This window comes from Loxodonta africana, chromosome 2 (genome assembly GCF_030014295.1).
Source record: "Loxodonta africana isolate mLoxAfr1 chromosome 2, mLoxAfr1.hap2, whole genome shotgun sequence".
Taxonomy (NCBI): domain Eukaryota; kingdom Metazoa; phylum Chordata; class Mammalia; order Proboscidea; family Elephantidae; genus Loxodonta; species Loxodonta africana.
In genome coordinates this window covers 163,323,729-163,351,727 of record NC_087343.1, presented here as the reverse complement: position 1 = coordinate 163,351,727, position 27,999 = coordinate 163,323,729, and the positions used below count along the sequence as shown (strand labels likewise).

The 27,999-nt window shown below is 42.9% G+C and overlaps 1 protein-coding gene across 6 annotated transcripts in view; it reads right to left on the bottom strand.

The window, feature by feature from the left end:
* ADRB2 (adrenoceptor beta 2) overlaps positions 1-27,999 on the bottom strand; it is an 85,340-nt gene that overhangs the window by 44,668 nt on the left and 12,673 nt on the right. For 2 of the 6 annotated variants that reach the window (XM_064277989.1, XM_064277994.1), the window contains exon 2: positions 9-27,999. This exon is cut by the window's right edge. The exons of the other annotated variants lie outside the window; for them this stretch is intronic. The gene's annotated coding sequence lies outside the window, so the exon portion shown is untranslated. Of the gene's footprint in view, positions 1-8 lie in introns of those variants that run through there. 6 annotated transcript variants of the gene reach the window in all.

The window sequence follows — 27,999 nt, the reverse complement described above, 5'->3', positions numbered from 1 at the left end:
CAATGGGCTTGGGTTTTTTTTTTTTTGGTTATTAGTATTAGATATGAGTTGGTGGGATTAAGAGATGGTCTTTACAATCTACCAAGAAAGCCAGGTCAGTGACACAGAGAATGATGAAGTGCTCAATAGCAGATGACCACTGAGGTGCATTTAGGAAGGAGAAATTGATTCCAACTGGAGAGACCAGAGAAGACTTTCATTGGTGGAAAAGGTGAGGGTGTATTCCAGGATATCCTGGGAAATAATCTCCCCTGAAATATTTTCTGGATTCTAAATGTCTCACTCTCTACTTTCCCAACTGAAAGATAAATGGGATAAGCAAGTTCTCTCTGTGGTCCACATTGAGTCTAGACTTCGGTCGAACTGATAGATTCCTCAAATACTCTGTGTTCTACCTGACCCTTCTGGTGAAACAACTGGAAAGAAACAACACCCAATAATACATTTGCGCCCAAAAGTAGTACTTGGTGGCAGTACACAAGTGCACAAAGAAAGGCAAAAAAACAAAGCAAAACAAAACAGAGAAGACAGGAAAATTCAGACGCCTTTTCTAACCGGGAATTCAAAGGGGGAGTTTAAAGACTGGATGCCTTCTAATTAATCCTTCGGTTTGTCTGTGAAACTCACACATGACCTGTGTACAGCCTGAGTCACCCAAGAACTCTCAGGGGGCAAAGCTACTTCCAGAGAGTGAGGGAGAGGAGTGAGGACAAGCAGCCCAAGGGAACAAAACAGATTGTACACTGCAAAACAGAACCAAGGACTTCATGCTACAACCCAGCCTCCTCATTTCAATGAAATGGACAGCTAACGGGTAGGGCAAACTGAGACCTGGACTTGGAGCTAGCGGACCTGGGCTATAGTTCTGGCTCTGCAGTTTACCTGTGTGGAATCCCCCGTTTCGTGGCTGCAATGGGAACTAAAAAGGAAGTCACAGGTAAAGGGACTATTGTAAAATGTGACGTGTTCCTCATGAGACAAAGGTGCTATTATTGTTGTCATTTTCCAAGATGAAGCTGAGGTGCCAAAGAGAAGGCTTTCCCTGGGACCCACATGTGAATTAATGGAAGAGTTGGGAGGCAGGTTGTGTCTCCTCAGGCCAGTTGGGCAGGTAGCTCTCAGGGATGGGGTGGAGGCAGGCTGGGGCCACCTGAACAGCAGCCTCAGCCCATTGCTTCAGTCACAGGAACCTAGGCTGGGGCTGATAAACACAGCCAAAGGCATATCCGGTGTGTATTTCAGCAGCCCCCTGCCTGCTCGAACACCAAAGCACACAGGTTTGTCGTGGGAAGCCCTGGGGAGCCCAGAGGAACAGCTTGGAAGAACACGTGGGAAATGGCGTCCGCCAAGAGAAATGAAAAACACATGAGCTGGTGTGAAGGGAACAAGATGCAGAGGCACAATCCATAGCTTTAAGTGTTTCCGTCATCAGCAGCAGAAAGGTGAAAGCTACTTTCTGCGGGGCAAGCCCAGGCTGCTTAAGCAGCCTGTGGACTTCTTTTGTCAAAACTTTTTCACAGACAGTGACTGCGACAAAGTCCCTCTGATCCGAGCACGCAGGATTTGCACAGCTCAGCTTCTAGGCTGGCTGCGGAAACCGACTTGCATGCTCTTTGGGGGAATGAGGCAGCTGTGATCTAGTGACGCCAAGTGTCTGCGGTTCCCAGACCAAACTAACAGCACTCCCCTGAGACCTGGAGTCCCCAGCCAGACAGCCAGGTGGGAAGAGCTTCGAGGTGCTTTCTAGGTCTAAAATCTGAGACCCAGAAAGGTTGAGACTTGCCCAAGGTCACACAGCCAGTAGTCACAAAGTTGGGATTCAATGTCATGTCTATCACTCTCCAAAGATCATGGTACAAAAGCAGTGTTGATATTCTTGCCCCCAATAAGGATGCTGTTATAGAACATGCACTCCCTGTTTGCCTCCTAAGTCTGTCCTGTGTCACAACTCTGGATGTTTTAGGGAAAAGAGCCCCAACGTTTAAAATGGGACACAAAAATGTGTGCTGGAGCTGGTTTATAAAATCTCTCAAGATTCCATCATGCAAATCTCTTCTCAACTTCACATTCGGTGATATCACGTTGGTAGCTTGAAATCACCATGGCAGCAGTATTTACACTGTGAAAATAGACCAAAACCAAAAAAACAACCATCGCTATCAAGTTGGTTCTGACTCATAGTAACCCTATTGGACAGACTGCACCAGAGGGTTCCCACGGGTGTAACCTTTATGAAAGCAGACATCTTTCTACTTGGCCACCTTTCAGTTAGCAGCCGAGCACTTAACCACCAGGCAATCAGGCCCCTTATGGAAATAGGCAAACACTCCAAATCAGGGCTTCCCCCTCCCCTAACTGAGAGCTTGCTTACCAGCACACCACTGCATGTTGTATTTTCTCCATCATTGCCTGAAAGAATAACCTGTTGCCATCAAGTTGATTCCGACTCATAGCAACCCTATAGGACAGAGTAGAACTGCCCCATAGGGTTTCCAAGGAGTGGCTGATGGATTAGAACTACTGACCTTTTAATTAGCAGCTGAGCTCTTAACCACTATGCCACCAGGGCTCCCCTGAAGGAATGGGCATTTAGAAATGTATGTGGTAATTTGACATTGCCACCACACCTGAGCACAGAGAAAAGTGGGCTTGTCTTGTTGACCAGTGTTAGACCAGTTGGGATGTTGGTAGGTATCAGAATCGCCCGGACTGTGCGTAGAGAGCGCTGAGACCCAGCTACCTTGTAGCAGGAAAGGGCCTGGGCCTTTGTATTTTTATCAAGTTCCCCAGGTCATTTTGATACCCAGCAAAGCTTAAGGACCTCTGGCCTAAACTACAACTTGAGGAAAGGACTCCTTCCCTTGAACTTCTTCCTGAGGATGAGCAAAGTAAGCAGAAAAAAAACAAAATCAGATCTTGAAAATACAAAAAAGATGCCACAAAAACAACTTCGCTGAAGCCTTGTTTTTTTTGCCTATAAAATCAGGACAATTCTGCTTTTGCCTATCGGTTATTTGAGGTCATTAAGACGGTGACTTTGTGGTAAGGCCTTTGTAAGCCGTCAAATTATACAATGTGTGGCATTGTGATGACAAAAATAGGAGAATGATCCCTCCGTTGGCTCTATTTTCCTTGGAGTGCTGGGGAACACCCTCCTTTTACCTTCTGCCCCCACATCCTATTTTTGAGCCTGGCATATCTCGGCCCAGGGATTAAATGACCAACAGGGGCCAAGGAAACTGCAACTGCCCTGACTCCAGCATTTCCCAGCACCTCTGCTCCTTCTAGTGGTGCATCTGGCTCCTCCCGGTACCAATCAGCGGCCCCCCACACCAGGCCGGAGAGACTCCACAGCCCCCATCTCCTTACCCAGAGCGGCTTCTCACAAAAAACACTTAGCTTTTCATGTACTGTCTACCCCATCTCGGGATATTATTTAGCTTCAATTTTAAAATATCCCTTTTGCCCCTGTGTTTTGGAGCAGTGCCAGCCCAGCCCTGGCCAGCGGCCTCTCCTTACAGGTACAGATGGAAGCCTCCAAGCCTGTGGGACAGAGGCCGAAGTTCTAGTGTATACTTCCTGTGAGGCTGCCGGCTGATGTCCCCTCTCTGGTTTTCCGACTTCTCACCTGGTGTTTCCCAGTGAGAGGTATTGACATTTTCGGTGGAATGAGTATTATATGGGAGTGTTCTGGACATTGCAGGAAGTTTAGGATTCTTGACCTCCAGCCACTAAATGGCAATAGTGCCCCTCTGTCACTGTGACAACTTCAAATATCCCCACACATTTCCAAATGGCCCTGTGGGGTGCGTTCTTCTCGTGAGCTGTGTTCTGAAGAGCTTTGCTTTCCTCATCTGTTCAATGGACCATGGAGGTTCTTTAGAACCAGAGGGGCCTTAGGAGCAGTCTTAAGAACTGGCTTCTGGGTAGAAAAAAATGCTGAGTGTGTATCTGCCCTGTCCCCACCAAAGCTCTGTTTAACCAACCAACCAGTTGCTGTCGAGTTGGCTCTGACTCATGGCAACCCCATGTGTGTCAGAGTAGGACTGTGCTCCGTAGGATTTTCAGTGGCTGAATTCTCAGAAGTAGATTGCCAAGCCTTTCTTCTGAGGTGCCTATGTGTACTCGAACTCCCAGCCTTTAGGTCAGCAGCCTAGTATGTTAACTGTTTGCGGCAGCCAGGGACTACAAGTTCCGCTTAGGTTTATTTATTCTCCAATTCTGTAGTGATTCCACAAAATAACGTGTTTGGAGGAAACCTCCTGTGGCTGAAAAAAAGTGTGAAAACCACTGGACTGGATCAGAGATTGCTAGATGACAGCCCAAGGGCCAAATGCGTGCTGAAGACATGTTTTGTTTGGCATGGGATTTTAAAATATTTGGAGCTAGCTTTCAAAATCTGGATTTTAGGCTTCTCTTGAAAAAATAAAAACAAAAAACAGAAGATCTGGCTACACTGAGCCCAGATTTCTACCAGGCAACAGTGGGCTACAGGCGATCAGAGGCTGCCCATGTCAGGTGGGGCTACCTGTCATTTACAGGGTCTGGACCCTCAGGGAGGCCCTGGTGGTGCAGTGGTTAAAGAGCTTGGCTGCTAACAAAGAGGTCAGCAGTTCGAATCCATCGGCTGCTCCTTGGAAGCCGTGTGGGGCAGTTCTACTCTGTCCTATAGGGTTGCTATGAGTCAAAGGGTTTTGTTTTGGTTTGCGGGCCCCTTAGGTCAGCAAAAAAGAGAAAGACCACAATGAGATGGATCGATACAGTGGCTCCAACTATGGGCTGAAGCATAGCGACAATCATGGGGATGGCGCAGGACTGGGCAGGGTTTTGTTGTGTTGTATACAGGGTTGCTGTGAGTTGGAACTGACTCGACGGCACCTAACAACAACAACAGGCAACTGAGTGTGTAACCACAGGATTAGATAAGTGGTTCTCAACCCAGAATACCTGGGCAGTTTTTGTAATTCCAGTGTTGTTAGTTGCCGTTGAGTCAGTTTTGACTTATGGTGACCCCATGTGTGTACGGTGACTCTACTCCAGAGAGTTTTCAAAGCTGTGACCTTTCTGAAGCAGATCGCCAGGCCCATCTTCCAAGGTGACTCCGGCCAACCTTTTGGCTAGTAGTCTAGCACTTAACCATTTGAGCCATCCAGGGACTCATTGCTGGGGCCCTAAACCAGAATAATTTAATCTCTGTCTCGTCTCCGAGGGTGGACCTAGATATTAGTAGTTTTAAAATCTCCCCAGGTGATTTTACTGTGTTAACAAGGTGAGAACCCGCAGACTGTAGATGAGTGCTAGCTTGGAAACTTGCTCCAGGAGGCCCAGGTCTGTAGCGGGGTTCTTGCTCCCTCCCTCCATGCCCCTCAGGCCCCCCAGGCTCCTTCTCTCCCTCCGAAACCCATGACTCTCCCCAGACTTATCCCTATCAATCCTCTTCTTCAGTTAGTGAGTTTACTCTGTGGCAGTGCATACACCTGGCCTCCCACTGGGCTCAACAGTTTCTAATTGGATCCATTCAGCGTTCTATTCTCACCAAGGCCCCATAGAGCTCAGGCCCCTCTTCTGGGGTCCTGCCCCACCCACGGGAACACTCTGCAAGCCTCATACTTGCCAGCTTCTCTGCCACAGGGGAATGGCCAGGTTCCTTCCTCTCTAAAGCACCACCAGCAGTGACATCTTCCAGGACCCTCCTCTGTGGGCTCTCATTTGCATAAACACCTAAAAGCAACCTGTAACGCAGGGTTTCTCAATCACTTTGACATTTTCGGCTGGACGCTTCCTGGTTTTAAGGGGCTGTTCTGTGACTTGAAGAATGTCTGGCAGCATCCCTGGCCTCTACCCTCTCAATGGCAGTAGTCATCTAGTGCCAGTACCCACTAGATTACCCTGTCCCAAGTCATAACAACCAAAAACGTCTCCAGATATTCCCAAATGAAGAACCACTGGCAAAATTGCTTTCATTGAGAACCACTGCAATAAAGTAATTCAAAGTCTCGCCTTCTTTTAAGGCATAAAGGACATTTGCTAATAATTCAATTCTTATGACTTTTACATACTTGTGTGCCCTCAACTTATGTACCCTGGGGTCCCATTTCCCTATTTTTCTAATCTCACCTCTGATGTTTATTACCACATCAATAATGGCACATCCATCCAGCCAGTTGCTCAAAAGCCTAACAGTCTTCCTCAATTCCTCTGGTTCTCAGTTTATATATCCAAGCAGTTGGTAAGTCTCATAGGCTGTCCCTCTTCAACACATCCCAAAGCCCTCCATCTCTTTCCATCTCCACTGCTACCAGTTTTTCATCTTTTGTCTGGACTTTTGCAATAGCCTCATTGTCCCTTCTACAATCTATTCTCCTTACTGCAGTCAGAGGGATCTTAAATAAATATAAATAGTTCGTGTCATTTATCTGCTTAAGAGCCTTTAAAGATTTCCCATTCTTAAAATAAAGCCTGAGCTCCTTACTAGGGCCCATGAGGCTGATCTGGCCCCAGCCCACCCTTCCAGCTACCCCTCATATTTCTTTTCTCTTGTCACATTCCAGCGAAACGGGCTTCCTTTCCAGTCTTTAAACATACTAAACAGTTTCTTGCCTCAGGGCCTTTGGACATACTATTCCTTCTGCCTATAATTTTTCACACCTGATTTCCACAATTGGCTTTTTCTCAAGCTTTAGATCTCAAACGCTACTTCTGCAGACAGTCACCTTCCACGTTGGTCAATATTCATTGAATAAAGTGAATGAGTCCATTACATTATTTATTTCCTTCTATCTTAGTTTCCTAGTGCTGCTACAACAGAAATACCACAAGTGGATGGCTTTAACAAACAGAAATTTATTTTCTCACAGACTAGGAGGTTAGAAGTTTAAATTCAGGGCACCAGCTCCAGGGGAAGACTTTCTCTCTTTATTGGCTCTAGAGGAAGGTCCTTGTCATCAATCTTCCCTGAGTCTAGGAGCTTCTCAGCACAGGGACACTGAGTCTAAAAGATGTGCCCCATTCCTGGCTCTTCTTGCTTGATGGTAATGAGATCCTTCTCGTCTCTGCTCGATTCTCTCTTTTATATCTCAATAGAGACTTGACTCAAGATACAACCTGATCCTGTAGATTGAGTCCTGCCTCATTAACATAACTGCTTCTAATCTTGCCTCATTAACATCATAGAGATTAGGATTTACAACACATAGGATAATCACATTAGATCATAAAATGGTGGACAACCACACACTACTGGGAATCATGGCCTAGTCAAGTAGATACACATTTTGGGGGGACACAATTCAATCCATAACGCCTTCCAAGCAATTATTACAAGGCGTCATCACCTTGTTTATTTATCAGTTTACTTCATACCTTGCATCTTGCTCTACTAAAAAAACAAAACTAGTATATGTAAAGGCAGGTACCTGATCTGTCTTAGTCACTACTCTATCCCCAGGACCCAGTGCAGTGCTTGGTCCATGGCAAAAGCACAATAAATATCTGTTGATGGAATCAGTAAATGGATATCCCTAAGCTTCAGATCCCAGACCCCTCAATGCACTCTCTGCAGATGATGGCTGATGCCTTTCCAGCTCTGACATTTTAAGATGCCACAGTCTCCACACCAAAATGTCAATTCCCAGTGGGACATTGGAATTCCATGAGTCACTTGGGGGATTATTACTATCTTAATTCTTCTTTGACCATAATATGCCTTCTTTAGTGCAATGGTACTGAGCTCTTGAATGTCAGAGCTAGAAGGGAACTTACAGGCAATCAAAGTATGATCTTTCCATTTGCGAATGAGGAATATATCCTTTTAAGTTTGTAATTCACTTTTGCATTGCTGCCGAAACACCTTAAAAGTTAGGCATGGTAGGACCACTCTTGCCAAGTAGATCAAACTACCTTGTGTCGTTAATAAAAATACTGCCAACCCTTATGGGCCAGGTTTGAGCATGCTCATGCTTAGTCAAAACTTCTGGCCATGGCTGGACTTTCTGCTGATAGAAAGGAAGGGGTGGTTCATACCATACCTTATGATTTTCACCATAAGCTCTGAAGTTGTCAGAAAAGCCAGTTTCAAAGAGTTTGTGATGATATTTTCTTATACCTGACATCAAAGTGGAATTGGATTATCTGGAAAATCTCTACACCCTCTCAACTTAAAACAGCACATGGTTGAATGCTAAGCTCTCATTGTCCATTGCATAGAATAGAGGGAAATCAGTTAAAAACTAGTTGCCACTGAGTTGGTTCCAACTCATGGCTACTCTGTGTATGTCAGAGTACAACTGTGCTTCTTAGGGTTTTCAATGGCTGACTTATCAGAAGTAGGTCTCCAGGCCTTTCTCCCGAGGTGCCTCTGGGTAGACTTGAACCTCCGACATTTTGGTTAGCAGCCAAGGGTGTTAACTGTTTGTACCCTCCAGGGACTCAAGTGTGGAGGAAAGAGTTTGTAAAATTGAGTTGCCGGTTATTAGAAAAAGGAGATAAAACTAAAAGAGAAGGAAGGAGTCATAAAGATGAATGAAAAAGGAGCAAGGAAAAACTGAAAGTACAAACTGTTACATGAGACTGAGTTCAAGCCCCAAGGTCCAAGGAAAAGAGGACTGGTCAAGGAGTAAATTTCTCCTAGGTTCTATGTCCCTCTCTGCCAAGAATTTGACACATGACCTCTTGCAATCCCTTCCCCTCTTTTGTTCTCTGTTAACTATAAACTGAAAAGGTGAAATAAGCTGTCTTAAAGCAAGCTCTAGAATCCTATTTTCTTGTTACTTTTTGATTCAAAACGACAGACACAGCCCAAAATAGAATCCAGAGCACGTGCTGACATCCTTTCAGTTAGGTGCTGAGTCATTCAAAATCAGTCAGAGATTTTCAAAGCCTGATGGACCAGAGAGACAGAATGAACACACAGTGAAACTGGAAGACACTTCCCTTCACCTAGGTGCATAACTAGTGAAGCATTAGAAAATTCCCAATGACACCTGAACGCTACCCTGCGTTTTTCTCTAGAACAAGAAGTCCAAAACATGTTGGATAAAAACCAATAATAAAAGGCCCTTACATGTGTATGGAAACCCCGGTGGGGAAGTGGTTAAAAGCTACAGCTGCTAACCAAAAGGTCGGCAGTTCAAATCCACCAGATGCTCCTTGGAAACCCTAAGGGGCAGTTCTACTCTGTCCTTTAGGGTCGCTATGAGTTGGAATCAACTCGATGGCAACGGGTTTTTTTTTTTTGGTACATTTGTATACGTGCTTTAGGAAGCTTACAAAGTGCTTTCACATTCTTTATTTTATGTAAGTTTCACAACAAAACCTGAGAGGTCTTATTCTTCTCAAATTACCAACAAGGAAACTAAGACTCTGAGAGGCAAAGTGATTTCCCCGAGATCACCCAGGTGCCAGTCAACTGCCAGTTTCCTCTCTGCTACTCTGCTCACGCTCACCATGCTTGGCTCAGTATCATAGGGACCTGCGTGCCCAGGCTCCCTTATTCTGTTGCTTCAAAGCAGGTTTGGCTAATGGGAGACAATGACAGAAGATTGGAGGAGAAGTGATGAAAAGCCAGAATGTCTCTCCCCTTCTCTCTCTGCCTCCAGTGGCAGCTCCAGCAGTGACTTCATCTCTTTGGTGGCTCCAGCTTCTGCCAAAAGGCCCTAGCTTCTGAGCTCACTACCTTCTCCTGTGTCTCTCCAGGCCCAGAGGCAGTAGCAGCTCTCTTCTGTTACTAATCTCCATGGTACCTCACCATCCCCTTTTGGCTTGTCAGGTCTTCCATCTCACCTGTGTATCCAATTTCACATATTAAATGTTTTATGTTGAAAGACCCAGAGTAGTTTCTGTTTTCCTGGTTGGGCCCACTCTAAATCACCTGGCTGGGGGAGAAACTGTTATGAGGAGCCATAACATGGCAGAAACTGACTGAGACAACAAGCGACAAGTGTGTGTGCATGTATGTGTATGTACATTTCTCTATTAAATGATGAGTGCCTCTTCACTGGGAATGGAGCTTATATATCTCTGGATCTCTAGGCTGTAGTACAGTACCTACTTGGCATACAGCAAGTACCGGTAGATGTTTGCTGATCTATTATATTTGTTTGTTAAAACAAACCCAGCTAAAGTAGCTGTTTAGTTTATATCTCTAAGCGTCTCTAAGACTTAGACATAAGAAATACAGGTCCTTCTAGTCTATAAAATGTACCAGTGAGCTTTTCTGCCACATTCCACAGAGCCACAGAGGGAAACTGCATCATTAGTGTCTTCTATAAGATCATTCTGGCTTGGAAACATAGTAGTTATTTTAATAGGAAGCCAGTAATTAGTTGAAACTTGGGAGAAAGAACAAATCCTTAAAAAAAAAAAAAAAAAAGTGGGAGAAAAGACATGGGAAAACACTGATAGAAGCATTCTTTCCAAATGCTTATGCAGGTGAAGTTTAATAGTAGAAAGAATCCTGGACTGGGTTTGAGAACGTTGAAGGCAGTCTCAACTCTGCCACCAGCTTGCTGTGTGGTCTTGGGCAAGTCACTTCTCCTCTCTAGGCCTCAGTTACCTCACTGGGGAAATGGAGAGGTGAGATTAAATGAACTCTCGCTAAAATATCAAATAGTTCGCCACTGTCTGGAGAATCAAGCTCAACTTTCTTATTTTAGATCCTCATTGTTCTGATCCCACCTTACCCTTGTAGCTCACCTTATTCATCAGTCCTCTAGGCTTCCTGCTCAGCCAGGTCCTTCCAACCTGGGTCTTTGCAATCCTGTTTTTTCTATTGGTAATTCTCTTCTCTGTTCTGTTCGCCTCACTTCATGGCTGAGCTTAAATTTCCCTCCTCTCTGAAGTGGTCTCAGATTCCCCCTCTTGTTGCACTGAAAGCAATAAGAAGCCTTGTCATGCAGAGGCATTAGGTGGTACTGGTTAAGGGTGTGGGCTTTGGAGCCAGAATGAGTCGGTTCAAGCCCTGGGCTTGCAATTTATTAGCAGTGTGACACAGGGCAAATGATTTACTGGCTTTTCCTCAGCTTTTTCATCCACAAAGTATTAATAGTACCTACATTAAATTCCTTATGTTGAAAGACCTAGAGTAATTTCCATTTTCCTGATTAACTCAGACTGGGGAATAACTATTACGAGAGTCATAAGATAAACATGGCACAAACTAACTGAGACAGCATGCCCGAAATGTACGTGTATGTGTATGTGTGTGTGTTTATTTGCATTTTCCTAGTCAGTGGTGAGTGTCTTTCCACCTGAGCTCTAGCTTATATATTTTTGGATCTGTAGGTTCTAGTACGGTGATTGACATGGCAGGCAGTGGTAGATGCTTGCTGAAATTTAATCATTGCTATTTTGTGCAAGGATACATTCTGTGCCTGGAAAAATACATGGCCCATGGAGATGCTCAGTGTGTACCTGTTATGGTTATTAACCATTATCTGTGTTCCACAAGGCTTTGTACTTTCCTACATTACAGCTGTTATTACATTATGTTACCATTATAATTTTGTGTATATACCACTTTCATTAGACTTTGAGCTACTCACAGGTAAGAGACTATGTTTTTATTTATTCATTCATTGGACAAATATTTATTAAGGATATGTTATGTGCCAGGCACTGATTTGTGTGATAGGGTATTGTTATGAATTGAATTGTATACACAAAAATATATGTGGAAGTCCTAAACTCTGTACCTGTGAAAGTGATCCTGTTTGGAAATAGGGATTTTCTTTTGTTATGTTAACAAGGTCATTCCAGAGTAGGGTGGGTCCAAAACCTAATCACTTCTGAGTGTTGTTTTATAAAAGAATAGAATATACACAGAAACACATACACAAAGGGGAAAGACACGCTATATAAGGAGAAGCCTACAAGTAAAGGAACACTAAGGATTTCTGGCAGATACCAGAAACTAGGAGAGATGATTCCAGAAGAAATTGACACGGCTAACACTCTGATTTGTTCTTTAGCCTCCAGAACTGTGAGAAAATAAATTCCTATTCTTTAAAGCCACCTACTTTTGGTGTTTTTTGTTACAGCAGCACTAGGTAACTAAGACAGGTACTGTTGTTGTTGTTGGGTGCCATTGAATTTATTCTGGCTCGTAGCATCCTGATGTGACAGAGAAGAACTGCCCCATAGTTTTTTCGTGGCTGGAACCTTTATGGAAACAGTTTGCCAGCTCCTTCTCATGTGGAGCCACTGGGTGGGTTTGAACCACCAACCTTTCAGTTAGCTGCCAAATACCATAAAGTGCTGAAAAAAACAAAGGAAATTAAAAGGGCCTCTGCTCTTAGGAAGCATGCAGTCTATTGGAAGACAGACAATAAATCACACAAGTCTCTGTGGCGAGAGTGAGGACAGAGAAGTACATGTGCTGTGAGGGTGCGTGGTACAGGATGGGGGTTGGATAAGGAAGGGATGTTTCGTTGTATGCATCGTTTTATACCAGCACTATCACAATGCTTTGCTCTTGGTCATTACTCTGGAAATAAGAGGTGACAATGCTCTTCATGGAATCAAATGACTTCTTAGCACCCAAGGAAAGAGAGCCAAAGGGCAGACTCTGATAAGCATCAACTGTTTATAGAGCTCCTCAAAGCTGGGGCAGTAGAAACACTGAAGGACGAGAAGGAAAAGGAAGTGGGCTCTCACTTCATATCTGCCGCTATCTGGTGGTGGGGTGACCTGGTAAAACGCCCTTCCTCTGTCTGGACCTCCATTTCCTTGTCTTCAGAAATGAAGACATTGGAGTAATTCGTCTTTAAGATTCCTTCCAACTCTGGGAAATCGTTTCTGAAATCTAGTTCACGAAAGACTACTACAAAAGGGGGAAGGAAGGAACAGAGGGACTAAGAGAGGAGAAAGAGATAGGTGCAAAGAGGAAAGCTGGCACACAAAAAAAAAAATAAGGAAGGAGGAGTGAGTTAACTAACTTGACTGACAGACAGGACCCGATTGTGGACTTAGACCTTCCTCAGTTCACCTTTTCATTTACTTGAACAGCAATTCTCATGTGGTGGTTTAGTGGTGGCCTGTGTGATCAGATTGCTTACATTCTGTCTTCACTAAGCTACAAAAAATAGGCAAGTTTCTTAACCTATCTATGCCCCAGATCACCAGCATAATGAAGATAATGCTATCTGTATCACAGGGATGTTGTGTGGATTAAACGAGATAATGGCTGAAAAGGTTTTAGCACAGAGCCCGGTACAAACATGTTTGCTAGCGTTATTGTCAGTAGCAGTGCAGTGGAGGTGCTGGATGAATTGGATCTCCAAGAGCTCTTCCAATATTCTCTATGATTCTTGATAGATTATGATTTCCTTGTAGCCCAGAGCTGGATCAGGAATCTCAGCATGAAAATGGGATGTGCGTGTGGGAGTGGGAGGCAATGTCTGGGAGAGGACTTGGGGAGCCAAAGGGTGTGCTTCTAGGCCTCTCTCCTAATTCCTTATCAGGCCATGCTGACTTAGCTGTAGGTTAGAGAAGACAATGATTTTCTTTAGTGCATGGAGTTCTTTCAAGGGATGAGAAGACCCTGGGGAGCTCATAGAAAAGGCAACATTGCAGAGGGCAGCCGAAAGGGAGGGAGGATGGATTTGAAAATGTGGAGAAGGGATAATAATGACCATTCATGTTGCTCTAGATTCTGGTCATGGGGATTCAGAGCAAAGTATGGAAATATCTGCCAGTTTGGATGAAGTTCAGGGTCTGCAAAGGGTAGTGGGAGAGGTTTGGGCTAGAAAGTTGGTTAGGATCCATACTAGAGGGTCTCAGGCTCAAGACCAAGGAGTCTGAGCTCCATCTTGCAGACAATAGGGAGCCATAGAGGGTTTTTGAACACAGAGCAGATTATTGTTTCACTTTAGATGAATAAAGGTTAGCCACGCTGGTGACAGCCAAGCATTTTGAAGATGGCTGGTAAGGTTAGAGATTATGGAGGTAGTATGGGAATGGTTCACACAAACATCAAACTGCTGAGTAGTATGGATGAATATTTTACAACCACCCAGCATGTCACCTCCCCATCCAAATCACACGAACACTCATTGACACAAATAATAGGAAAAGCGCTCCAGTGAACAGTAGTTAACCTTCATTGCCTGCAACTACTGTGTTATTTTCTATCTCTTATAAAATATTTCATTTAAAATATGGTATCTGTAACCTACTAATTTGATGTCATACCCGATTGTTGAGTCATAACCCTTCTTGTAAAAAATAATGATCTTGGGTAATGGCTTCTCGAATGGGTTGCAGGCACCCCAGGGAATGCAAAAGATGGTTTACTGGAGGAAAGGAAGAAAATAATAGAACGACTATTTGTATTGTCTTTATCTCATTCTTTTTTTTTCTCTTTAATACTTTAAAAAAAATTTTTCGTTGCGCTTTAAGTGGAAGTTAACAAATCAGGTCAGTCTCTCAAACAAAAATTTATATACACCTTGCTATATAGTCCTAATTGCTCTCCTAATTAGACAGCACATTCCTTCCCTCCACTATTTTCATGTCCATTTGGCCAGCTTCTGACCCCCTCTGCCCTCTCATCTCCCCTCCAGACAGGAGATGCCAATATAGTCTCATGTGTCTACTTGATCCAAGAAGTTCATTCTTCACCAGTATCATTTGCAATCCCTGTCTGAAGAGTTGGCTTTGGGAATGGTTCCTGTCTTGGGCTAACAGAAGGTCTGGGGACCTCTGAGGTCTTTCTAGTCTCAGTCGGACCATTAAGTTTGGTCTTTTTACAAGAATTTGGGGTCTGCATGAGGGATATAGGTCTGTAATTTTCTTTTTTTGTGGCGTCTGTACCTGGTTTTGGTGTCAGGGATATACTGGCTTCATAAAATGAGTTTGGGAGTATTCCATCCTTTTCTACGCTCTGAAATACCTTTAGTAGTAATGGTGTTAACTCTTTTCTCAATGTTTGGTAGAACTCTGCAGTGAAGCCGTCCAGGCCAGGGCATTTTTTTGGTTGGGAGTTTTTTGATTATCTTTCCAATCTCTTCTTTTGTAATGGGTCTATTTAGTTGTTCTACCTCTGTTTGTGTTAGTTTAGATAGGTAGTGTGTTTCTAGGAATTCATCCATTTCTTCTAGGTTTTCAAATTTGTTACAGTACAATTTTTCATAGTAAGCTGACATAATTCTTTTAATTTCAGTTGGGTCTGTTGTAATATTGCCATCTCATTTCTTATTCGGGTTATTTGCTTCCTCTCCTATTTTTCTTTTGTCAGTTTGGCCAGTGGCTTGTCAATTTTTTCAAAGAACAAGCTTTTGGTCTTGTTAATTTTTCCAATTGTTTTTCTGTTTTCTGTTTCACTTAATTCTCCTCTAATTTTTTATTATTTGCTTTCTTCTGGTGCCTAAGGATTTCTTTTGTTGCTCTCTATTTGTTCAAGTTGTAGGGATAATTCTTTGATTTTGGACCTTTCTTGTTTTTGTATATGTGCATTTATTGATGTAAATTGACCTCTGAGTACTGCTTTCGCTGTGTCCCAAAGGTTCTGATAGGAAGTGTTTTCATTGTCATTGGATTCTATGAATTTCTTTATTCCATCCTTAATGTCTTCTATAATCCAGTCTTTTTTGAGCAGGATATTGTTCAGTTTCCAAGTGTTTGATTTCTTTTCCCTGCTTTTTTTTTTGTTATTCATTTCTACTTTTATAGCCTTAGGGTCAGTGAAGGTGCTTTGTAATATTTCGATATTTTGGATTTTGCTAAGGCTTGCTTTATGACCTAATATGTGGTCTATTCTAGACAATGTTCCATGTGCACTAGAAAAGAAAGTATACTTGGCTGCTGTTGGGTGGAGTGTTCTGTATATGTCTATGAGGTCAAGTTGGTAGATTTTGACATTTAGATCTGCCGTGTCTTTATTGAGCTTCCTTCTGGATGCCGCATCCTTCACTGAAAGTGGTGCGTTGAAGTCTCCTACTATTATTGTAGAGCTGCCTATCTCACTTTTCAGTGCTGTTAGAGTTTGTTTTATGTATCTTGCAGCCCTGTCATTGGGTGCATAAATATTTAATATGGTTATATCCTCCTGGTATATTGTCCCTTTAATCATTATATAGTGTCCTTCCCTATCCTTTGTGGTGGGTTTAACTTTAAAGTCTATTTTGTCAGACTATATTTTATTTATATTTAATTTGTCAGACTAATATTGCTTCTCCTGCTCTTTTTTGATTGTTGTTTGCTTGGTATATATTTTTCCATCCTTTGAGTTTTAGTTTGTTTGTGTCTCTAAGTCTAAGGTGTGTCTCTTGTAGGCAGCATATAGATGGATCTTTTTTTTATCCATTCTGCCACTCTCTGTCTCTTTATTAGTGCATTTAGTCCATCTACATTCAGTGTAATTATGGGTCCACCCACTAACCCACTGCTGTCGAGTTCATTCCGACTCATAGCGACCCTATAGAACAGAGTATGGGTAGGTATTTTGATGTCTTTTTTGTGTGTGTTGACAGTTTCTTTTTCCCACTTAATTTTTCGTGCTGAGTAGTTTATATATTGTCTTTTTCTCTTATTCGTTGTTGTTGATTTTGTTTCTGCTGAGTCTCTGCTTTTTTCTTGTATTTTATTTTGATGAGTAGGATAGTTTTTCTCCTTTATGGTTGCCTTAATATTTACCCCTGTTTTTCTACGTGTAAACCTAACTTTCATTTCTTTATATCGCTTTGTCTTCCTCTCCATATGAAAGATCTATGACTATATTACTTAGCCCCTCTTTATTGTTTTAATGTTGTCTTCTTTTACATAACGACATTGCTGTTTCCCTGTTTTGAGCGTTTTTTTAAAAATCTTGATTTGTTTTTGTGATTTCCCTGTGTGGATTGATATCTGATGGCTCTGCCCAGTGATCTAGTCTTGGGCTGATACCCGATATTATTGATTTTCTAACCAAAGAACTCCCTTTAGTATTTCTTGTAGTTTTGGTTTGGTTTTTACAAATTCCTTAAACTTCTGTTTATCTGGAAATGTCCTAATTTCACCTTCATTTTTGAGAGACAGTTTTGCTGGATATATGATTCTTGGCTTGCAATTTTTTTCTTTCAATGCTTCATATAAATCATCCCACTGCCATCTGGCCTGCATGGTTTCTGCTGAGTAGTCCAAGTTTATTCTTGTTGACTCTTCTTTGTAGGTGACTTTTTGTTTATCCCTAGCTGCTCTTAAAATCCTCTCTTTATCTTTGCTTTTGGCAAGTTTGATTACATATCTTGGTGACTTTCTTTTAAAATCTGCCTTATGTGGAGCTCGATGAACATTTTAGATAGATATCTTCTCATCTTCCATGGTATTGGGGGATTTTTCTGTCAACAAATCTTCAACAATTCTCTCTGTAGTTCCCGTTATCTCTCCCTGTTTTGGTACTTCAATCACTCGTAGGGTATTTCTTTTGATAGAGTCCCACATGATTCTTAAGATTTCTTCATTTTTTAAAAAATTCTTTTATCTAATTTTCTTCAAATATATTGCTGCCAAGTGCTTTATCTTCAAGCTCACCAGTTCTGCCTTCCACTTGCTCAATTCTGCTCCTCTGACTTTCTATTGAGTTGTCTAATTCTGTAACTTTATTGTTAATCTTCTGAATTTCTTATTGCTGTCTCTCTGTGGATTCTTGCAGTTTATTAAATTTTTCATTATGTTCTTGAATAACCTTTTTAATTTCTTCAACTGCTTTATCTGTGTGTTCCTTGGCTTGTTCTGTGTATTGCCTGATCTCTTTCCTGATGCCTTGAAGACTTCTGTATCTTAATCTTTTTACTTCTCCTTCTGGTAATTCCAGGAAGGCACCTTCATCCAGAAGATTCCTGGATTCTTTGTTTTGAGAGCTTGTTGAAGTGATCATGGTCTGCTTCTTTATGTGATTTGATATTGACTGTTGTCTCCGTGCCATCTATAAGTTATTGTATTAGTTTATGTTTTTTTACTATATCCTAGCTTCTTGCTTTGTTTTGTTTTGATATGTCCAAATAGGTTGCTTGAGTGAGCTAACTTTATTTTTTTTGCCTTTGAAGCTCTAATGCCTTGTCACCTGATGGCTACAGCTGTTACCAGGTATATGAGCCTAGTGATCCGTTCACTTTTCTTGTATGGATTCAGCTCAGGTGTCCAGGTAGTTGGTCATCATGTGTGTGTTACAGGTTCTGTCCTACAGTCTTAGAGGGGCAGGAGCAATTGGCGTAGGTATCAGTATCTGGTTGTAGCAGGGGGTCATGCTCTGAACAAGGCAGGGGCTGACAACCGTCCCCCGAGTGTCTGTGAGGAAAGCGTGTCCCTGTTTCCTAGAGGACACAGGTGGGTGAGTTCTGCAGATGGACCTTGGGCACCCAATGCTTTTGTTTTTAAGGACTGGGAGGTACCAGTTAGTCTTGTATCTCTGTCATGGGTGGATGGGTGACCTGAGTGGAGCCAGCAGTCCTTAGTTCCCTGATGTGGGTAGGTGGGGGCCCTGTTTAATAAGCAAAGTGGTGTCAAACATCAAACACCCACCTCTCCACTGCACAGCTGAAACAGTTGCAGTCTGCCAACAAGGACCTATTCTCCTGAAATAGGCCCACACAGGTCCATACAGAGGGGAAATGTATTCAAAGTCCATGGGCCATTTATGTCTATACAGGAGCCACGTCCGTCCAGAGCTCCCCAGGTTAGTGGAGCTGGCAGATTATCTTTTTCCCAATTGTGAATTTATTCCTTCCCAAGGCCGAGACAGTGGCTCAGGGCATGGCCCAGGGAAATTGACAGCCACTGAAGCTGGCTTCAGGGCTGGGAGTGTGGTAAAATATACTCAAGCTTTTGCCAAGTGTGTGGTTCTTCTCTGTTTCCAGAGGTGTGAGTAGACTGTGCAGCTGACTGTTTCTCCCTCAAGAAACTGCGGCCAAACAGTACTACCAGCTGCTGCAACTGCTCCCAGGAGAGGTGCCTGAGGGATTCCAACAATTCAGGCCAGGTAACTCCTCTCTGTTTCTGACCAGTCTCTCCCTCCCCCTGCCACTCAGTCCATTTTCTGACTTTGCCTTTGATGTTCAGGGCTTCTAGCTTGTCAGATATGTAATCGTTTCACTTGTTTTTTCGGGTCTTTGTTGTAAGAGGGTTCGCTGGAAGTGTCTGACTACTTTGCTGTCTTGGCCCCGCATCTTTATCTCATTCTTGTAAAATTTTTTTTGTATGTATGTTTTATAATTTACAGTGTATATTTTTGTAGTGATACATGCACATATTGGGAAAAATAAATACGCACATCTTAAGGGTTTGCTTACAAATTTTTCCTGATAAAGGTGGCTCTTCAAAATGTTTGAAGGCCAGGATCTGGGGGACTCCAACCAAGTGTGCTTATAATGGGGCAATCAACCATAAAGTTTCCTTATTGGATTTCTTTAAAATATCATAATTCAAATCTCTTTTAACTTGTTCACCACTAGCCTGAAAGTCATCATGCTACAGGATCTCATTTGATCTGCGTGGAAACTGCCCTGGTCAGAGGTGAGAAGAGCTGTGTTTTTTTTGTGTGTGTGTGCTGGCGCCACCGTTATTTGCTATTCGATCCTGAGTGAGACAGTGCCCCTCACTATGTTCCAATTTCCTGCTCTTAACGTGCCGGAGTTAGTTATCTCTACTATTCTTTTCAGCTTGCTAAGATTTTATGAGGTGATGAGCATTTGGAAACTCTTCAATCTTCCGTCCCTGAGTATTAATGAATTTCAACAGGAAAACACCCCTGGGTTAAGCGTCTGCATTAGCAGGAAACACAGACCTGCCTCTTTTTCCCCATTTGCTCATGAATACTTTTATTGGTTTATTTTGAAGTCAGGAATTTTTAAAAACACAGCTCTTTACAAACCACAAATTTTTAACTTAATAAACTAGATGATCAACTAAGTCACTACCTACAGACAAAATTAAGGATGGGTCTGTTGACATTTCTTGGAAAGAAAATCATGCCTTTTACCCAACTAGTCACAGATATAAACAGCACGGATATTTTAAAAGTCAAGCCCTGTTAGAAGAGGTTGGACAGAGGACAGGTCAATTAGAAAAAATATTATCAGAGCTCAAGAATAGTAGAATGCTAAAATTAATTTTGATACATTCATGTGAAATATTATGCAGCTCTTAAAATAGCATTTGAAAAGATTTTATCACCTGTGAAAATATACTATAATGATAAATGAACAAAGAGCAGGATGCAAGCCATAATTCAGCATATCCTCAATTTTATTAAGTGTATACTATACATCATATAGGTCCCTGGGTGGCGCAAATGGTTTGCTCTCGGCTACTAACAGTTGGCAATTCGAATAGCCCAGCAGCACCACGGAAGAAAGGCCTGGAGATCTACTTTTGTAAGATGGCTGTTGTTATGTGCCATCGAGTCAATTCCGACTCATAGTGACCCTATGCACAACAGAACAAAACACTGCCCAGTCCTGTGCAATCCTCACAATTGTTGCTATTTTTGAGCCCACTGTTGTAGCCACTGTGTCAGTCCATCTCATTGAGGATGACCCTCTACTTTACCAAGCGTGATATCCTTCTCTAGGGATGGGCCTCTCCTGATGACATGTCCAAAGTACATGAGACAAAGTCTTGCCATTTTTGCTTCTAAGAAGCACTCTGGCTGTACTTCTTCCAAGAGAGATTTATTTGTTCTTTGTAAGATTACAGCCATTAAAAACCCTATGGAGCATATTTCCACTCTGAAACACGTGGGGTTGCCATGTGTTGGAATTGACTCGACTGCAATGGGTTTTTTTGTTTGTTTTTTTTGTTTGTTTGTTTTATATTATGTATATGTAAATATTTAAAAGAAATACTCTAACATGTTAGCAGTAGTACTCTCTGGTAGGAGGAACTATGGGTGATTTTTATTTAGCCATGCTACTACTCACAGATACAAACAGCACAAATATCTTAAAAGCCAAGTCCTATTAGAATGGTTTGGACAAAGGAAGATTAATTAAAAATATATATATATTATCAGAGTCCAATAATAGAAGAATGCTTAAATTAATTTTGATACGTTCATATGAAATATTACGCAGCTCTTAACAGCATTTTAAAAGGCTTTTATCACATGTGGAAACACAATATATCCATGCTTCAATTTATTTACAAATGCTCTAATACCTTAATTTAGCTTATCCTGCATTTTCAAATCTCCTCCAATTCTGTATTAATTTATTTGTTCAGTCATTCAGCAAATATTTCTCATGTACCAACCAGGAGCCAACTGTGGGATAGAGTAGGCACTGGGCATAGCAGCAAATCCCATGCAACTTACCCCCTAGTGAGTGGACACCACAATAAACAAGAAAAACGAGTAAACAAGCTAGATGATGTAGATGGCAGCTCGTGCTATGAAAGCATCCAAGCAGGGCAAAGGGAAAGAGTGACCGGGGCTGTGCCTCCCTGTCAGATCTGTGGTCAGGGAGGATGGCCCTGAGGAGGTGCTGTTGCAGTTGATACAGACTGACACGAAGAAGCCTGAAGATCTAGGGGAAGAGCATTGACGGCAGAGGGAACCAAGGCTGAGAGCTTATGAGCTCCTGGAGCAGAGGGGCCAGGAGAGCTAAAGCACAGTGAGTGGGGGATACTAGCCCAGGGGTCTGAGCTGAGGTTGCAGAGACCTGACCGCAGGGGGGCATTTCAGGCCTGTGAAGAAGTCTGTTTCTATTTTGAGTGCAGTGAGGTGTGGGTGGGGGCATAGAAATGTTTTCCTCAGGGAGTGACAAGGTTGCATGTCTCTCGGGAAGATAACTGGCTACAGGGCAGAGAGAGGCTCAGGTAGAGGAGCAGGGTAGAATCAGGGAGACCAGTTAGGAGACATGTTTTCTTTATAATTTGTTGTCTGTACAATGCTGGGACCTCAGAGTCCACAACTATAAAATGAGGCATTTGGGTAAGGTCAGTGATTTCTAAGGACACTTCTAGTTCTTTTTTTTTTTTAAGTTATTATTTTCGTGCACTTGTTTACCTCTTCTGAAAGCATGTAAGCTTCTTAAATACAGGGGCCAAGTTTTATTCCTCTCTTTGTACCCAGTACACTGCCTTACACCCTAAAGATCTGAATAAATGAGTGAATAAAAAGATAGAAAGTGGAATACATTCTTGTAGCTGTCTGTATGCAAACACATATTTAGGCTCTCAGAGTGAGTTAGAACTCTGCTGCCTTGCAAACTCGCCTGCTGAGGACTTTATCTTGAAGATAATAGGGAGTCAGTGAAGGCTTTTTTAGTAAAGGGTGACTTCTGAGTTTTAGAACACTCCTTCTGACAGTAATTAAGGGGTTCTGGAGAGGGCTGAGACTGGAAGAAAGAAGACAGAGAGATGGATTGTTTTATCAGAGAATTCCTGGGCCGTGATATTCCAGACAGCCCACCTATAGAAGCAGAGATTTGCCAGCGAGGAAAGAAATACTCCGTCTGCACAAAACCAGCTCCATGAAACCAAACCAAACCAAATCCATTGCCCTTGAGTAGATGCAAACTCATTGCAACTCTACAGGACAGAGTAGAACTGCCCCATAGGGTTTCCAAGGCTGTAAATCTTTATGGAAGCAGACTGCCATACCTTTCTCCCATGGAGTGGCTGGTGGGTTTGAACTGCTGACCTTTTGGTCAGCAACCAAGTGCTTTAATGACTGAGCTACCATGGCTCCTCCCAGCTCCATGAGGGGCCCACAGACACTGGGAGCCGAGAAAGTACAAGACTCCGCCTATTTATAGTTGGGGGAAATGAGGCACAAAGAGACAAAGTGATTCATGTGCCAAGGATTTCTGACTCCAGGGCCTCCTCTCGGCTAATGTGAAAAGCAGACTCCACTCAGCGTGTCATCTAGGGACGGGGAGAGCTTTTTGCCTGTGCCAGAATGGAAAGGAGCGCCAGGGGGTGGGGCAGAGTGGGGAGGGGAAGAGGCAAGTATCCTCTGCAGAAACCGTGACGAATGCTCCAATACCTTAATTTTGACACTCCCAAAATCCAGGAAGGTCTAAAATTGGCTTTAGAGCTTGTGTTATGAAACCAGAGCAGATAAAACAAAAGAAATAAACAAAACTTGAGTCAGCCAGATGATAATCTGTATGGAGTGCGTGCATATTCAGGCGAAAATAGATCAGAGACACTTTCCCAAGAGACACAGAGCTTGGTTCTGTTGAGATCCTGGAACCAAACTCCTCGTGTGAAAGATGGAAAGACAGAGGCAGGAGGGAGGTGAGTGCCACACCCTGGAGACACCACATGCTTTGCCAGCAGAGTAAGGAATGAGACTTGAACCTGGCTTTCCCAATTCCAAGGCTGGCACTCAATTTACAACTCATTCTAACTCTTGCTGAACCTACAGATAGACACAAGAATGGGGGGCAAAGTGACTTCAAAGCACATTGTGTGTGCTTCGTGTTGCCATGCGTGTACACACACACACACACACTCACATTTGTGTGCATATTATGCATTGTTTTAGGTTTGACAAAGTCTTTCATTAAATACCCTGAACCAATAAAAAACCAAGCTTGTTGCCATAAAGTCTATTCTGACTCATGGCAACCCCATGTGTGACAGAGTAGAACTGCTCCACAGGGTTTTCTTGGCTGTGATCTTTATAGATAGGGTTTCTATGAGTCTAAATCGACTCGACAGTACACAACAGTCTTTATGGAAGGCCTTTGTTCAGGGAACCACTGGGTGGATTCGAACCACCAAACTTTAGGTTAGTAGTCTAGTGCAAACGATTAAATATCTGTATTCGCTGCCCCAATTCAAAGGCACAACTCATTGAAGCTGGAAGCATTAGTCCAACCCTTTTATTTTACAGATGAGGACTGGAGTCCAGGAAGGACAAGGTTGCAGAGGTAGTTAAGCCAAGGACCCAGGCAACCTGTCCTCAAGTCCAGTGCTCTATCTAGACTACAGGAAGGAAAACTGTGTTCTTTAATACTCGAGTGTTAGTTTCTCTTTTCAAGTACGGTATTCCCAAAAGAAAGATATTAGAGATCTAGACAATTTCCAACTTCCAGTCTATTTCATTGTAGGAGGCTTGGAATCTTGGCACAACGATCAGTGAATTTCTAAAGAAGTCTTTTAACTTCTTTGGAAGTTTGCTACAATAACAGTAATAATCACAAACAGTTATCCATTAAATAAACATTAACTAAATGTGCACTGTGGACCAGGCACTCTTTTGGGCCCTTTTTATACTTTTAATCTTCACAATCCTATAGTGCAGGCATCATCATCCTCGTTTTTTCATCAGAGGGAAATAAAACTCAGAGAATCTAAGCAACTTTCTCCAGATCACAGACTCAGGGACTAGTCCCCAGCTGTCAGTTTGTGCTGAAAACTGTGTTGGATCCTGTTACGCCATGCACCTCAGACACATGGTGGTATGAACTATCACATTGGCTCTGTGTGGGGAGGTCTTACAGTCCTAGGGGAGTGTGGGGCCCGAGTCTCTCTGGATCCAGTCCTCTCTGCGGGCTGTAGGTGGTATCTGAGATTCATAAGCCCCTCCCAGAAGCTGAGGGTGTGGTCACTGACAGGCAAGACCAAAGGTAGCGGGGGTAGGCTATGAAGAGACCCAGATAAGCCTAGAAATCATTGACTTGTGAGGACTAATCTCTTGGGGGAATTTAAAAGACATGTGATTGGCCCATAGATGTGAAGAGAACTATATTAAGAGTGGACCCAGGAGAGATGGACTTACACTTCTGAAAGGATATAGAACATGAGACAAGGTTGTAAAGAAAGTTTGCGGGTGGAGGCCGCTTCCATGTTTCTTGTGAACAGGCCTTACATGGCAGACCCTGAGAACTTCCTACACAGAGCAAGAACTTCCTCCAGTGTCCCCGGTGACATTCTATTTCTGCTTTAACATCTCCTTTCAGACTATTCTAATTGTTGGAAACTTCTATTTTTCAGGCTGGACCAAAATTGCCCCCCAATGTGTCCATGCCTTGGTCTCAGATCTGCCCTTAGGTTTACAAAGACTGGCTTGGTAGACTTCCTCTGTACACAGCAGTGCTTTGAATATCCGAAGATGTGATTTTCATTTTTTATACCTGTGTTCCCCAAAGTGTGCTGAGCAGAATGCTAAGTTTGCATAATGTTAATAGGTGTCCTGTGTAAAGCAAACATACCAAAACAAACAGACAAATCCCATAAATAGTAAACGAGAGTTATGTGGGCATGCGAGGTTAAAGCAGGTCAACCAGGTTCATTTTCCACAGGATTTCTCAGAACTTTTCCTATGCTACTTCAGAGTGTAAGCTCCCAAAAGGAAACATCTTATGCAATGGTTTCCAAATTTTGACCTTCCCAAACTTTTGACCTCAAATCGTCTTTTTTTTTTTCCTCCCAGAGTATCTTTTACACTTTTCCATGTATACTATTAGAAACACAGTTTGGAAAATTCTTCCCTACACAAATCTAAATTCTTAACCATCATTGTCTGCAAACTAAAAAGCCAGGCTCCTCAAACTCTTCCTTTTGAGACATAGTGCTGAGGTTTCTCATTATCTTAGCTCTTACTCTCTGCTAGGGTTGCTATACTAAAATACAGGATGCGCAGTAAAATTTGAATTTCAGAGATAAGCAGTGAATATTTTTTTTCATATAAGTATGTCCCAAATATTGCATGGGATATATTTTTACTAAAAAATTATTCATGGTGTATTGGAAGCTCAAATTTAACCAGCTGTCCTATATTTCTATTTGTTCCTTGGTGGCACAGCGGTTAAGCTTGCAGCTGCTAACCAAAAGATTGGCAGTTCGAATCTACCAGCCGCTTCTTGGAAACCTTATGGGGCAGTTCTGCTCTGTCCAGTTGGGTCACTATGAGTAGGGAATCAACTCAACGGCAATAGGTTTGGTTTGGTTTTGGTTGGTAACACAAGTGGGGCCCCCAAGTGCCCCCCTTCGCTTGAAAAATGTGGCCCTCAAAACAGGACACAATATTGCAGGGGCAGACCGAGACTGAGGCAGTTTATCACCTCCGAAGCCACCTTCAACACTGCTTTTCCCTGAGACGTTTTGAAAGGTAACAATCATTTTATATGGATGATTAGAGGCCAGTGTGAGATTGGCAGATACGAGATCACTTTCTGAATCTACTGGCAAAATCCAGAAGTCCATATACTGACCTTCACTGCTACTCATAAGTATATTTCAGTTTCCTTGAGTATTAGTGAACTAGATCCAAATATCATTTATAATTCCCTTTTCACTGTTTGTCTTTCCCATTAGGATGAAAGAAACGGAAAGGCAGGGACCACGTCTGTCCTGGTCACTGCTGTATCCCTGGTAGTTAGCACAGGTGCTGGCATATACAGGTGTTCAATTTTTGAACAAACGAATGAATCACAGCATTGCTTGGAAAGCTAAGTAAGCCTGATAAACTGACACTCGGAGAGGAGAGGCTGCTGGAAAATGAATGGGCAAAACAAGAACACTAATTGCGATGACTGAAATAAAACATTTCGACCAAACACAAGCTGTTTTCAAGAAGTTGAAGTACTTCCTGGAGCCTGCTGAGGTGTGGAACTTGGCCCGTAAAAGTAGGCTGGGCTGTCTCCAGTGGGTACACGGTTAGGGCTAATCATAGCGGGTTTTCATGTGGAAATATCCTGATCCAGGAGGAAATTAGGCAAAGTGAACAGAACAGCCTCAGAGGAGACCCAAGCTGTCAGAAGGTCAGGTGTGGGAAGAAGGACACATGATTCCATAGCTCTGGAGTGGTTAGTGTCTGTGCTCTAAGTCATAGTTGATAGAGCTCCCATTGACCTCCCCACGCCCCCAATCCTGGCCAACATCATTTGACCCAAGTTTGGGGCTTGTCAACATATAAAGCATCCTGAGGACTGCCCCTGGGGCAGGCAATCACTTACCAACTGCATGGCAGCTGTGATTTTAGTCCTGGGGAGTGTTAACCTTAACTTTAGAAGATGCAACACAGCAGAAAGACAGAAATACAGTGAGATGAGCCCCAAGTCCCAGGAGGGTAGCCAAACCAAAACCAAACTCATAGTGACCCTGTAGGACAGAGTAGAACCTCCCCATAGAGTTTCCAAAGAGCTGCAGGTAGATTCCAATTCCCAACCTTTTGGTTAGCAGCCAAACGCTTAACCACTATGACACCAGGGCTCCAAGAAGGGTAGCAGGGCGTAGTAAAACCTGTGTTGTTTTCCAAGTATGAAAAGCTGAGTTCAAGTTCTGAACCTACCATGTGTTAGCTCCCTGCCCATGGGCAAGTCATTTAGCCTCAGTCTTTTTATCTGTCAAATGGGAACAATCATGCTGACCTCAGGGTTGTTGGGAAGATTAAATAAGATGGCAGCTATAAAAGCCCTTTGTAACCTGCCAAATGCTGGTCAGTATGAGAAACTGTTATTACACACAGGGTCTCCTTGAGCACATGTTTTGGTCTTCAGCAGCTTGAAGGATCTGGTAGCTTACTGCAGGATAGCATAGAAGAGCTACCATTGGGAGAAAAGAAAGATGTATTCTACAAAACCTGAAGCCAAAAGAAAAGAACTTGGAATTACATCATACGTTGTTGTTGTGTGCCGTTGAATCCATTCCAACTCATAGTGACCCACAGGACAGAGTAGAACTGCCCCCTAGGGTTTTCCAGGCTGAAATCCTTATTGGGAGCAGATTGTCAGATCTTTTCTCCTGAGGAGTGGCTGGTGGGTTCAAACCACTGACCTTGTGGTTACCAGCCAAGCGCACTTAACCATTGCACCACCAAGGAGCCCTGGTAGCTCAGTGGTTAAATCCTTGGCTGCTAACCAGAAGGTCAGTGGTTTGAACCCACCAGCCACTCTGCAGGAGAAAGAAAGATGTCGCAGACTGTTTCTGTAAAGATTACAGTCTTGGAAACCCTATGGAGCAATTCTACTCTGTCCTATAGGGTCGCTATGAGTCAGAATCGACTCGACACAATGGGTATATCATATAACCCCTTTTAATTATGGAGAAAACATTTTCCAAGCTCACATTTGAAAA